Raw genomic sequence first — 12189 nt, 5'->3', positions numbered from 1 at the left:
CAGGCACAACCACACACACACACACAGGCACAACCACACACACACAGGCACAACCACACACACACACAGGCACAACCACACACACACACACACACACACAGGCACAACCACACACACACACAGGCACAACCACACACACACACACACACACACACACACACACACACACACAGGCACAACCACACACACACACAGGCACAACCAAACACACACACACACACACACACACAGGCACAACCATACACACACACAGGCACAACCACACACACACACACAGGCACAACCACACACACACAGGCACAACCACACACACACAGGCACAACCACACACAGGCACAACCAAACACACACACACACAGGCACAACCACACACACACACACACACAGGCACAACCACACACATACACAGGCACAACCACACACACACACACACACACACACACACAGGCACAACCACACACACACACACACAGGCACAACCATACACACACACACACAGGCACAACCACACACACACAGGCACAACCACACACATACACAGGCACAACCACACACACACACACACACACACACAGGCACAACCACACACACACACAGGCACAACCACACACACACACACACACACACACAGGCACAACCACACACACACACACACACACAGGCACAACCACACACACACACAGGCACAACCATGCACACATACAGTCCCAGCCACACTCAAAGGCGCCAACATGCAGACATGTAGACACGCACAAACACAGCAAACACAGACACACACAGGCGCAAACACACACACACACATTCACAGCCGTACTCACACACACGCACACACGCACACAAACAACCCTGCTCACAGGCAAAACCACACACACGGCCCCAATCAGACACACTCATACAGGCGCAGTGACACACACTCTCACATGCACAACCATACACAAACACACACACACGCGGGCACATCCAACACACTCGCACAAAGGCATAACCTCGAGCATGCTTATCACAGCGATGTCTGTCAAACATCAACGACAGTCTGATTGTGACTAAATGATTTCCCGCTAAAGTACAGGATTGGTGTCTGGAGAGTGAGAGTGTAGTGGAAGGTCGGCAGGCATACAGCAGTAGTGTCGAGTCTTTTTGTCTCTTTTAATTCCTCGCCAAGCCGAGCGGAGCCCCCCTCTGATGAAGTCGGATGGAAGCCACCGAAAACGCGACGAGGCATCGTGTCTTGCCATTTCTTCCCCCCCCCCCCCCCCCCCCCCCCCCCCGACCACACCAGACACACACACACACACGCAGGCACGCGCGCACCGGGCGGCCTATTTTTTTTCTAAGCAGGTCCCAGGGACTGTGATGTGAATGTGAGTGTTTGTGAAGCAGAAAGATGTCATTTACCCAGCGGCAGGGAAACATATGCTCCCTCTGGACTTCTGTAGTCAGACGAGGCAGGTTTGTCTATCTCTGTCATCGATACAAAAGCCTGTGTGTATGCACACACACACAGACACACACACAGAGACACAAACACAGATACACACATCCACACACACACGCAGAAAAACAGAGACACACACAGAGATACAGAGACACACACACGTATACACACACACAGACACACACACAGAGACAGAGACTCACACACACACACACAGACACAAACAGAGACACCTACAAACAGAGACACACACATACAGAGAAACACACACACAGAGACACACACACACACACAGACACAGAGACACACATGCACACAAACACACAGAGACACACATACACACACAGACACACACATAGACACACACACAGACACACACACACATAGACACACACACACACACACACACAGATACACGTACACACACACACAGAGACACACACACACACACACACATGCACACACACACACAAACACACACACACACATGCACACACACACACACACACACACAGACTCACACAGAGACACCCACACAGCTTCAGATCCTCTTACTGTAGATCATCTTGGCTGCAGGTGCGGGGGAAACCAGTACATTTCTTTCCGACTCAGCTCTTATTTCCCAGTGGGGGCCGGACCGCTGGTGGGTGTGGGAGGAGTGGAGGGCTGTGCTGCTGATTATCAGAAGGTACTGGGATGTGGATGTTTCAAGTGTAGCTTTTTCTCCAGGCTGTGTTTCAAGGTCTTCACTCTGGGACTTTTCTCTCTCTCGCTCTCTTTCTCTCTTGCTCTCTTGCTCTCTCGCTCTCTCTCTCTCTCTCTCTCTCTCTCGCTCTCTGGTCCCTCCTTTTCCAATGGTGGAAAATAAATCTGCAGCTCTCTTCAAGAGTTTCTCAGTCCTTGCCTGCCCTCTTCTGAGACAAGGCTATGCTTAGCTTACTCAGCTAACCCGTGGCACAGATCTGTATGTGAGGGTGTGATTAGGCACCCACAATTACACACACACACACACACACACACACACACACACACGGGGGAACATGTCCACACAAACACACACACACAAACTCTTTCGAACTGGCCTTCATACATTCAGTAAACAAAAATTGTGTGTGTGTGTGTGTGAACAACTGGCCCTGCAGCCGTTGGCGAATCCGAAGGAAACAGAGAATTCGATTCTGTGAAAGGGAAGCAACAGAGGCCATGGAATACCTGTCAATGTCCTCTTCACCCACAGTAATTTTTCTTATTTATTTCTATTCATATACTTTTTTTTTTTTTTTTTAAGGCCACACGGAAATGCATAATGCTGAACTTTAAAGTCTGATTGAAAACATGGCCTTTTCTATTGAGAAACAAAATGGGCTTTCAGGGGTTGTTAATGCAGAGCCACTGCCGGGGTTTAAAGAGGGTGGGTTCGGTCACAGGACGTGGTGGATGCTTTTGTGTTTGGGGGGCCACAGCCCTGAACCCAAAAGTCTTCTCCAAGGTCCCCTGGTTTTATTCCCTCCCTGCAGCGGTGTCCCTCCATGAAGCGAGCCGGGAGGCGGGTCAAACAAAAGCCACCGATAATTGAAATCTTTAGAAAGATTTCAGGAGAGAGAGAGAGAGAGAGAGAGAGAGAGAGAGAGAGAGAGAGAGAGAGAGAGAGAGAGAGAGAGAGAGAGAGAGAGATATTCAGGGAGGTGTGAGCGGATAGTGAAGGCTTAACAAACAAACAGATAATAACCTGTTTTTTTTTGTCCTGTTTGTATCGGGATAAACACAATTTGAAGGTCTCTTCATCCAAACAAAGTTGGGCAGAGAGAATAATGCACTCCATGTTCTTCCGGACAGAGCACCTGCTCATCGGCTGAATGAAGCCAGAGCACCACAAATCAAGTTTTTCTCCCTCACCGTCACATTATATTGATCGCCCGGAGGAAGGAACTTCAAACTAATTCGGAATCATCACACCCCTCACCGTTCAATTGAGAACCGAATGCTAATGTAGTGCCGTCCTATTATTCTCCTAATTTCATAAACGTATGTGCTGAGAATGTGGTTCTCCGTCTTCACTGATCTCTTCCTATCTCCTCTAACTATGGAGCATCGCTTCTATTGTCTGTGGGATTTTTTTAGAACACGAATCAATGAGGTGCTTAGCGCATCACCCGTTCCCCTGGATGTGCCCGATGCCCTCAAACCAAACTACCGCTGTGGAGGGGATTACCCAGAGCCAAGGGTTGGTGCCCATGCCCCACCTCCCAACACACACTCACATATACTCAGACTCACACACATATATTTATGCTCACACTACACATATACTCTCACACACGCACAGCTACACGCACACTCGCACTTACACACACACATACACTCACAAATATACTCACAATCACACATATACTCGCACACAAACACACACACACACACACACACACATACACGCACGCACGCACACATATACTCAGACTCACACACATATATTCATACTCACACATACACTCTCAAACGCACACAGGCACACGCACACTCACACTCACACTCACACTCACAAATATACTCACAATCACACGTATACTCGCACAGACACACACACACACACACACACAGACACGTCCCGGTAGTCTCTGCCCTCTCTGGGTGGATGTGACGTGGCCTAGCCAGGGGACAATGGAGACACTGCACTGGAGCCGGTAACGGTTCACAACAACCCAGAAGAGACATCTGGGAGCAGTGTCCTTTGGTAATTCCGTCCAGCGTGGCGATGGTTGTCTTTGATTTAGCTCCGCCCTCCTGGTTATCCTTGACCCCCCCCCGCGGACAGCCCGGTGTCGAGAAGGAGCGGCAGAAGAGCGGGAAAGGTTATGGTGGGCCGTGTAAAGATGTAGCCTTGTCTTTTCCCATTGTTTTTTTTTGTTTGTTTCATCCCCCCCCACTCCTCTCCCCCCCACTTGCTCCCCCCCCCCCCTCCCACCCCAAGTGTCTCCCTGCTCTCCACTGTGGTGCTCCGCTAGCATTGTTGTTTTGTTGTTTTGTTGATGTTGTTGTTGCTGCCGTCGTTGTTAGCGTACGTTGTGGTTCTGCTAGTCGCCAGCTCACCGCTCTCCCGCCGACGTGTGGTGCCGTGCCCCTGGCTGCAGCACACACACACACACACACACACACACACACACACAGGATGTTTTCCCCGCCTGGTTCCCTCGTCTGCCTAGCCGCCACTCCAGCCTCAGACCAGGTTTGGAGGGAGAGCGAGCGAGAGACATAGCCTCTCCACGACTCGCTCTACGCAAAACATAGAAGGGGGGAGGGGGCATGGCATCCCTCGCTCGCTCCCGCTCTCCCTTTCTCACTCTCTCTCTCTCTGGCGTTCTCCCCCCCTTCTCTCCCCTCCTCCACTCGCGCATTTTTATTTCTTGTCTTCGCCTGCCCTCTAAAGGCAAAAGGGCTCTGAGTGTGAGTGTGAGTGTGAGTGTGAGTGTGAGTGTGAGTGTGTGTGTGTGTGTGTGTGTGTGTGTGTGTGTGTGTGTGTGTGTTTTAGCAGTATGCATATAGCTCGGCTTTCGCTGGACAGGTTGTGTTTATTTTCATCCCCTTCCACTTCCATTTTCGCTCCTTCATCACACCAGTGATAGGAAAAGTTCACACACACACACACACACGCCCGCAGACGCACACACGCACACAGTCACACACACATACACAGTCACACAGACACAGACATGCACACACATACAGTCATACAGACACGCACTGAACACACACATGCCTGCATGTACGTATACACATAAAGAACAATGTAATTACCCTGTTCTCTGTGTGTGACGGCCCCCGATGTGCTGCTTTTATCTGCACAGCAGCTTGTCTGACACCCGGCACACATACCTGGACACACTTCAGTCACATGTTTAGATGCAGCGGCCAAGACCACCACAATACCATGCCCCAGACACTAGACAAAGTGTGTGTGTGTGTGTGTGTGTGTGTGTGTGTGTGTGTGTGTGTGTGTGTGTGTGTGTGTGTGTGTGTGTGTGTGTGTGTGTGTGTGTGTGTGTGTGTGTGTGTGTGTGTGTGTGTGCGCCGTTGGTGGCCTACACACACACACACACACATCAGTGTTTTCCGTGCGGTGCCTCTCTAGTGTGGGATGCCTTCAAGAGAGCCCCGTCACACCATCCGCTAAAAAGGGAAAGGGCTACTAAACATGACAAGACATAGCAATAGACACATATATAAAGTAACTATATCTATTCATTACAAGGCTCAATGCTGTGGAATGCTCCGTTCACTTGCATGGGCCTTACTGACTACCGGCTGTGAATTATTGATGATTGACCGTTGCTAAGCATATATTGACCGCTTTCAAGGAAAGTGTTTTTTTGCCTCTGAATCACGTCTTTGGTATCACTCCGCAAGTGGTCCGTGAACTTATCAACCCCAGCGTTTTCGGTTGCCAAGCGACTTCAACGTCTTTGGTGGACTTTTTCTCTGCTGATCAACAGTCTACCAATGGTAATTGTAAAAAGACCCACCGTGTAAAGTTACTATTTCGTTTTGGCAAGTAGCCTTGTAATAAGCAATATAATGTACAGAACGTCGCCGGTCATTATCCCGGCGTTCTATACATTATCCCTTACATATTTCACAGATTTGTGTCATAGGACTTTCGCGCCCCATATGTCGTCCACCAGACGGTTTCACTGACAAAACAGAGCGAGACTGTGGGATGAACCAAACAGACAGAGACGGGACGCCTTTGCCTCCAAGCCTTTGCCTCCACTCCACCCGCAGTCTGACGGCAGCGAGCGGCTCGTCCACGCCGGTGTCAGTCCCCTCCTCACAGCCTGTCAGCCTCGCTGACACGGGGACGAGGGGGACCGCCGCAAAACACAACCACCACTCCTCTCCACGGCTGGCTCACTCGCTGGGTGTGTGTGTGTGTGTGTCTCTATGTGTGAGTGTGTGAGCCTCTTCGTGTGAGTGTGTGAGCCTCTTCGTGTGTGTGTGTGTGTGTGTGGTGTGTCGGTGGGTGGGTGTGTGTGTGTGTGTGTGTTTGTGTGTGTGTGTGTGTGTGTCCCTCTATGTGTGAGTGTGTGTCCCTCTCCGTGAGTGTGTGTGTGCGCGTGTGTGTGTGGCATGTCGGCCGTACGCATGTCTTTCCCGTGTCCGGGTGACATTGTTTGCGACTGCGTTTTGTATTTTTGTCTGGTCCAAAAATAAGGAGTGTACACATACACACTCGCAGATATTTGTTCCACGTGAAGGAGCTGATGCGTATGAGGAATGAAAGCCGGTGCGAGGAGATGCAAAACACTCACGACTCAAAGGAGGGAGTTCTTCCTGGCACTAATTGCGCTGTGTGCCAGGTTGGAGCCGGGTGCTGCCTGTGGTTGCCTTCCCCCTACAGAATAACGCTGGGCGTTGCATATGCTCCCCAACATCACACAGCCGGCTCATTACTAACGTTCAGCTCGTATATATAACCACCAAGGAAACTTTCATGGACTTTTGCCCCATCAGTTTTTCACTGTAACTGTTCCGTAAACATACGGTTGTGTTAGCGGTTCAAAGTGCGTGCGGTATATAGTCGCGAGCTGCGGGGAAAAAAAAAACCTCCTTATTGCGTGAAGTCTTATAAAAGAAGACATGGGTGATCCGTAAACACTTGTGTAGCACTCGCTGCCACACTCCTCTGTGACGGCGCGTCCCTCCAGATGCCTCAGGGGCATCCTGTTGGAGCGTTGACCAGAAAGGCTGACACTCCCGCCGCAGTACGGGATGCACCTCCACACCAAGGCTCCATTCACACCTCGCTAAAGTGTTCCCTGCTTTCAAGGCATCCTCATTCTCCGAGGCCCAACATGTGCCAGTTCCAAGCAGGAGTGACAGTGTGCGTGTGCGTGAGTGTGTGCGTGTGTGCGTGTCGGTGCGTGCACGTGTGTGTGTCTACCTGCGTACGTATGTTTAGAGTTGGTGGTCCCAAGGAAAGAACCAGATTACACATAAAATGGAGTGTGGCCAAACACTGGCCATCCCTGGATCCCAGCCCCTGCAGCGCGTCCGTCATCGGCTGGTCTCCCCCATTAGAGCCACTACTCGCTCAATGGGGCCTAATGGCACATGCATAATGTAGTGCCGGCCTCCGCGCGACTTACCGGGAACCACGGCACTTTGCTCCCACACGCGTTACCGGTGGCCCCCTCTCTCATCTCTTGACCCCTTCTCTCTCCCCGCGGCTCCCGCTCATCTCCCCGTGTCTAGTGGTTGATTTAATCCCACCTCCACTCCTCCGTCCTTGACTCCACCCGCCATCCCCACCGCCCTTCCTGTCCTTCATGCCTGACCCCCCCCCCCCCCCCCCCCTGATTTGGATATTGCTCTCTTATGTATAGCCTCCTCCTCTTGTGTGTTAGCGAACCATTTAGTTTGGTCAGGGAGGGAGATTTGGGTACTTCTCACTGCACTGACGTACTGAAAAGGTTGACGGGTGCGGACGTGAGTCTGCAGGTAGCCGGTGTGTGAGTTGCGATCACCAAATGAGATTTGGTGATTGTGGTTCGCTGAGTTCCCTTGAAAGGTGTCTCTGGGTTTATATGAACTCGTGAATCACACACACACGCGCGGGCGCACACACACGCACAAGCGCATAACAAATAACTGCCCTTCTTTCAAAAACCTTCCTTTCCCTCCCACCCTGCGAGTCTGTTCAGCGGCTGGCCGTGTATCAAACATCCTTTCCGCCATCGGTGGTGAAGCACGTCATGCCCAAAACTTGCATCACAAGTGGCGGCGGTTTTGCCGGACTCGAGAGTCGAGTGCCTTTGGAGCGGTTTGCTTTTAAAAAACAAACCGGGGCGTTTAAAAGGAGACAATAGCGCTCACACTTGACCCGCGAGGCAGCAGAGTCTGACGCGCTAAGAGGGCTTTCCAGCGGCAACACACTAACCGACGGGTGGAGGGAGAGAGGAGAGGCAGCTGAATGCCGGCGTTTAAATGTGGTCTAGGTGGGTTTATCCAGCCCTGAACCGGCGCGGTCTTGTCGTTAAGCACAACCGGATTGAACGTTTAACAGATGAAAAAATGATCTATTACCGAAGTTAGAGTTACCTTCTAACAAATATATTAATTCGGAAAAACAGAGCCAGCCGCCCGACGTCGTACCCGTAAACACTCGCTGCCGTTGCCTGAGCTCTGTTTTTATTTTGTCATTTTGCTTCCCCGTTGATGGCGGGGAAGCGCCTGCCCCTCTCCCCGTGGGCCCGTTTGAGCGCGCTCACCCCGGCGAATCCGAGAGCTCAGCATTAAGGCAGAGCCACCATCAGGTCAATGGCTCCCAGGTCCCTTCTACACAAACGCCGGCGAGCCGCCACACGGTTAAAGCGGGCCGTCGTCCACCGGTAACGGCTGAGCGAGCTGAAAGCCCCCCGCTAGCTGGAGGGGCCCGATGGCAGAGAGTGCTGTTGGCATACGCGGGCGTCTCCTGCCCTGCCGCTGACCCGCTAAGTCGCTCTCCCGCTTGACTCGGGATGATCGCGACGAGCTGATGTCAAGTTGTGTAGATTAGTCCGTTCTGACGCGTGTCGTGGTTAATGATATAGAACGTGTCAGCTCAGTTTGTCCTCCCTCACCTCAGAACCTGCAGTTCTTCAATTTTTGCAGAACTTCTGTCAACGCACAGAGGCAGGGCCGGAAACTGCAGCAAGAAAGGTGCAAAGTCCGGCCTTGTTTCCTGTATCGCCAGAGGGGAGATATACGACCGAACATAAACTCATTTGTGTGAGAGGATGAAGGTTCGAGAAGTTTTTTTTTAACTGTGCATTACTGCAGGAGCCAGTGTACACTGAGTCAGTGCCTGAATCAAACACGAGGTGAAAGTTCACCCAGATCTGTGCTCGTCTGCGATCAGTCCTTAGATATTAATCCAGGGGTCTGATTTCTGAGACAATTATCCCCCCGCATTCATGTACCGAGTCAAACCCCAACCGCCATGCGTGAGATTTTACCTCCTCTTATCTCCCCCCTCCACCCCACAGGGTCGGCCCTGCTCCGGCACATGGACGGCGACAGGACCCCCTACTCGGACCCGCCCCTCACCCCCGCCGAGTGGGCGGAGATCCTGCTGAGCGCGCGGGCGGGCGACGCAGCCCTGATGCTGCAGCCGGCGGCCGAGGGCCGGTACCTCCCCTTGCTGGAGGCGGGCTCCAGCCTGCTCACCCACCTGCTGGTCTCCTACCTGGGGGAGACGGGGCTGCCCGGCTGCACGCGGCCCGGCCACGCCCTGGCCCGGGCCGTGGAGGGGCACCCCCTGCGGGCGGTGACGGGCGGCTGGACGGACCGGCGTGCGGTGCGGCTGGCGGAGGACGCGGCCACGCTGGCCGCGCTGCGGGGCGGCGGGGCGGGGCTGGAGCGCGTGTCCTCGCTGATCAGGGAGTGCCAGGGGGAGAACACCTCCCTCCTCATGGAGGTCCTGGGGCAGCTGGAGACACAGGGCCGCTCCCCGGGGCTCCGGCTCTACCACGAGGTTTGCTAGCTGTACCACGGGGTCGGCTAGCTGTACCACGGGGTCGGCTAGCTGTACCACGGGGTCGGCTAGCTGTACCACGGGGTCGGCTAGCTGTGCCACGGGGTTGGCTAGCGCCGCCAGGGGGACGAAAATAATATTTAATACAATAATGTATGATATATTATAATATATAAAATATATTTAATATGTTATATATATTATATTATATATTATAATTAATCTCTAAATAATATTTAATACAATAATGTATGATGTATTATAATACATGAAATATATTTAATATGTATCATGTATTTTGACACCCCGTATTCTAAATATGCAAAAAAATTATAATAATCAAAACGGGCCCAATTATTATAATTGAAACTTCAAGCACAAACAGAAAGAAAAAGCTGAGGTCCACAGCTCTGGCTAGACGTTAAAGAGTCTACAGATGGAGCTTCCCTTATCTGGGGAACAATAGCCACCTCGTGATCTGGGGAGCCGTTCGCCAGAGCAGTAGCAGTAGTAGCTCCGCTGGTCTGTAGCGGCGGCGGCTGAAGCAGTGCTGACTGGAGCAAGCTAATAACTGCCAGGTCTTTGTTCCTCATCCTTTCTTAGAATACACGTCGCGGAGTGAACTTGGAAGCGTTAGCGTTTATAACATCTGTAAATATCATCAGGTACATAAGTGCCCAGTGCTGGTGCTGCTCACTTGCTTTAAACCCATAACATGTTTTTGTCGATTACTAGATTGAAACAAAGCCATGAATTCCCAGCTCAAATATCACACCGAGCCCTCTCAATAGTGAATGATAAAAAGTACTACACTCCTTTAAATAGTTATTATTTCTGGGATCAAATGTTTGCCAGTAAGACTTAAAAGTTGTGCCAGTTTAGCCCCAATGAAAGTGAGCTCCTTTCATGAATGTACTGATGTTTCTAATAATATTGTGCGATTGCTGTTTATTTTCTGAATCAAATGCTATTTTTTCTACTGCTTGCACTTGATCGAGACGCCCACTCAGTTTATCCTGTATGTTGGGCGGATTTTATACTGTTGTTCTATTGTTCCATTGAAGAGAAGCCTTTCCATATTCTCAATAAGATCTAAGCTATATTAAAATAGTTTGGACTACTCTGGGGAACTGTGAAGCAAATTGATTTAAAACATATTTGAGTTTTTTAAGACTCCCCTACCAGTGTGTAGTAGCCAGTATGTGCCCAGCCACTCGCTGCATACTGGCTAGAGGTGTTTACTGATACTAGCCAATTAGAGAACAGGGGCTGATTAGGGGGCCACAGGGGTGTGGAGGTGGGGCGGCGTCTGGCCTGCAGGGGGAGTATGGAGCACCGGGTCTGCTGGGGTGATGGGGTCTGATTGCGGACAGGTGTCTGCAATCTGACCCCATCAGGAAGTGTGTATTTATGTGCCTGCTAAGATTGTCGAAGTAGTAGTTTTCAAGATTGTCTAAATGAATGCAGAAGAAATTATCAGCCGGATTTGAGATAGGCCAGAGGAATGAGCGCCCCCTACTGACCATAAATCTAAGGACAGACCAGACCCAGGCCTGCTTACCTTCCACTCACGCCTCAAAAACACACAACAATAAATGGTACTCTCTCTGTTAAATGACATGGAATGACAAAGCTGATTTAAAAATATTTAATCTTTCAAAATCATTGACATACATTTTTGGCGCAATACATATTTGCTCAAACCAGAAAAAAATAACAGAACGTAATTTTTTTTTCATAAACATCTCCCTACCCCAAGACACACCCCACCCACCCCCATATAGTCCCATGACCGGCCCTGAAACGTCACTGGTGGGAACAGGTCGCATGATGATGACATCACAGGCAGGCAACACCGCAGGCAGAAAGAGAAGCTCCCAGAGACAGGGAGGCAGGCATACGCCTACTTCACAAGATCATCAAAACCAGACCATGGATAGGCATACTGTAGAAAATCACAACTAGAAATGGGCTACTGGTCAGCTTTGCACATTGTCATTTAAAAAATAAATAGTCTAAACATGGTGCAAATAAAGGTGCCTTCTTTCCTTTTCCTCATTTTACATCTTCCGTCATCCGTTACATTCCTTATATTTTCTCGCATCACATATTTTCTTGCATCATACAAAATAAAAACACTTTGGTTCGCTTCCAAACATAGCTTAAATAATATCACCCTACCCCTCCCAAAATAAACAAAATGAAAAAAAGACATTTGGAGTCATACCACACTCACTTTAACTCTAAA

This window comes from Gadus macrocephalus, chromosome 6 (genome assembly GCF_031168955.1).
Source record: "Gadus macrocephalus chromosome 6, ASM3116895v1".
Classification (NCBI taxonomy): domain Eukaryota; kingdom Metazoa; phylum Chordata; class Actinopteri; order Gadiformes; family Gadidae; genus Gadus; species Gadus macrocephalus.
The sequence above is the reverse complement of the archived record's forward strand: the minus strand, read 5'-3'. Positions refer to the sequence as shown.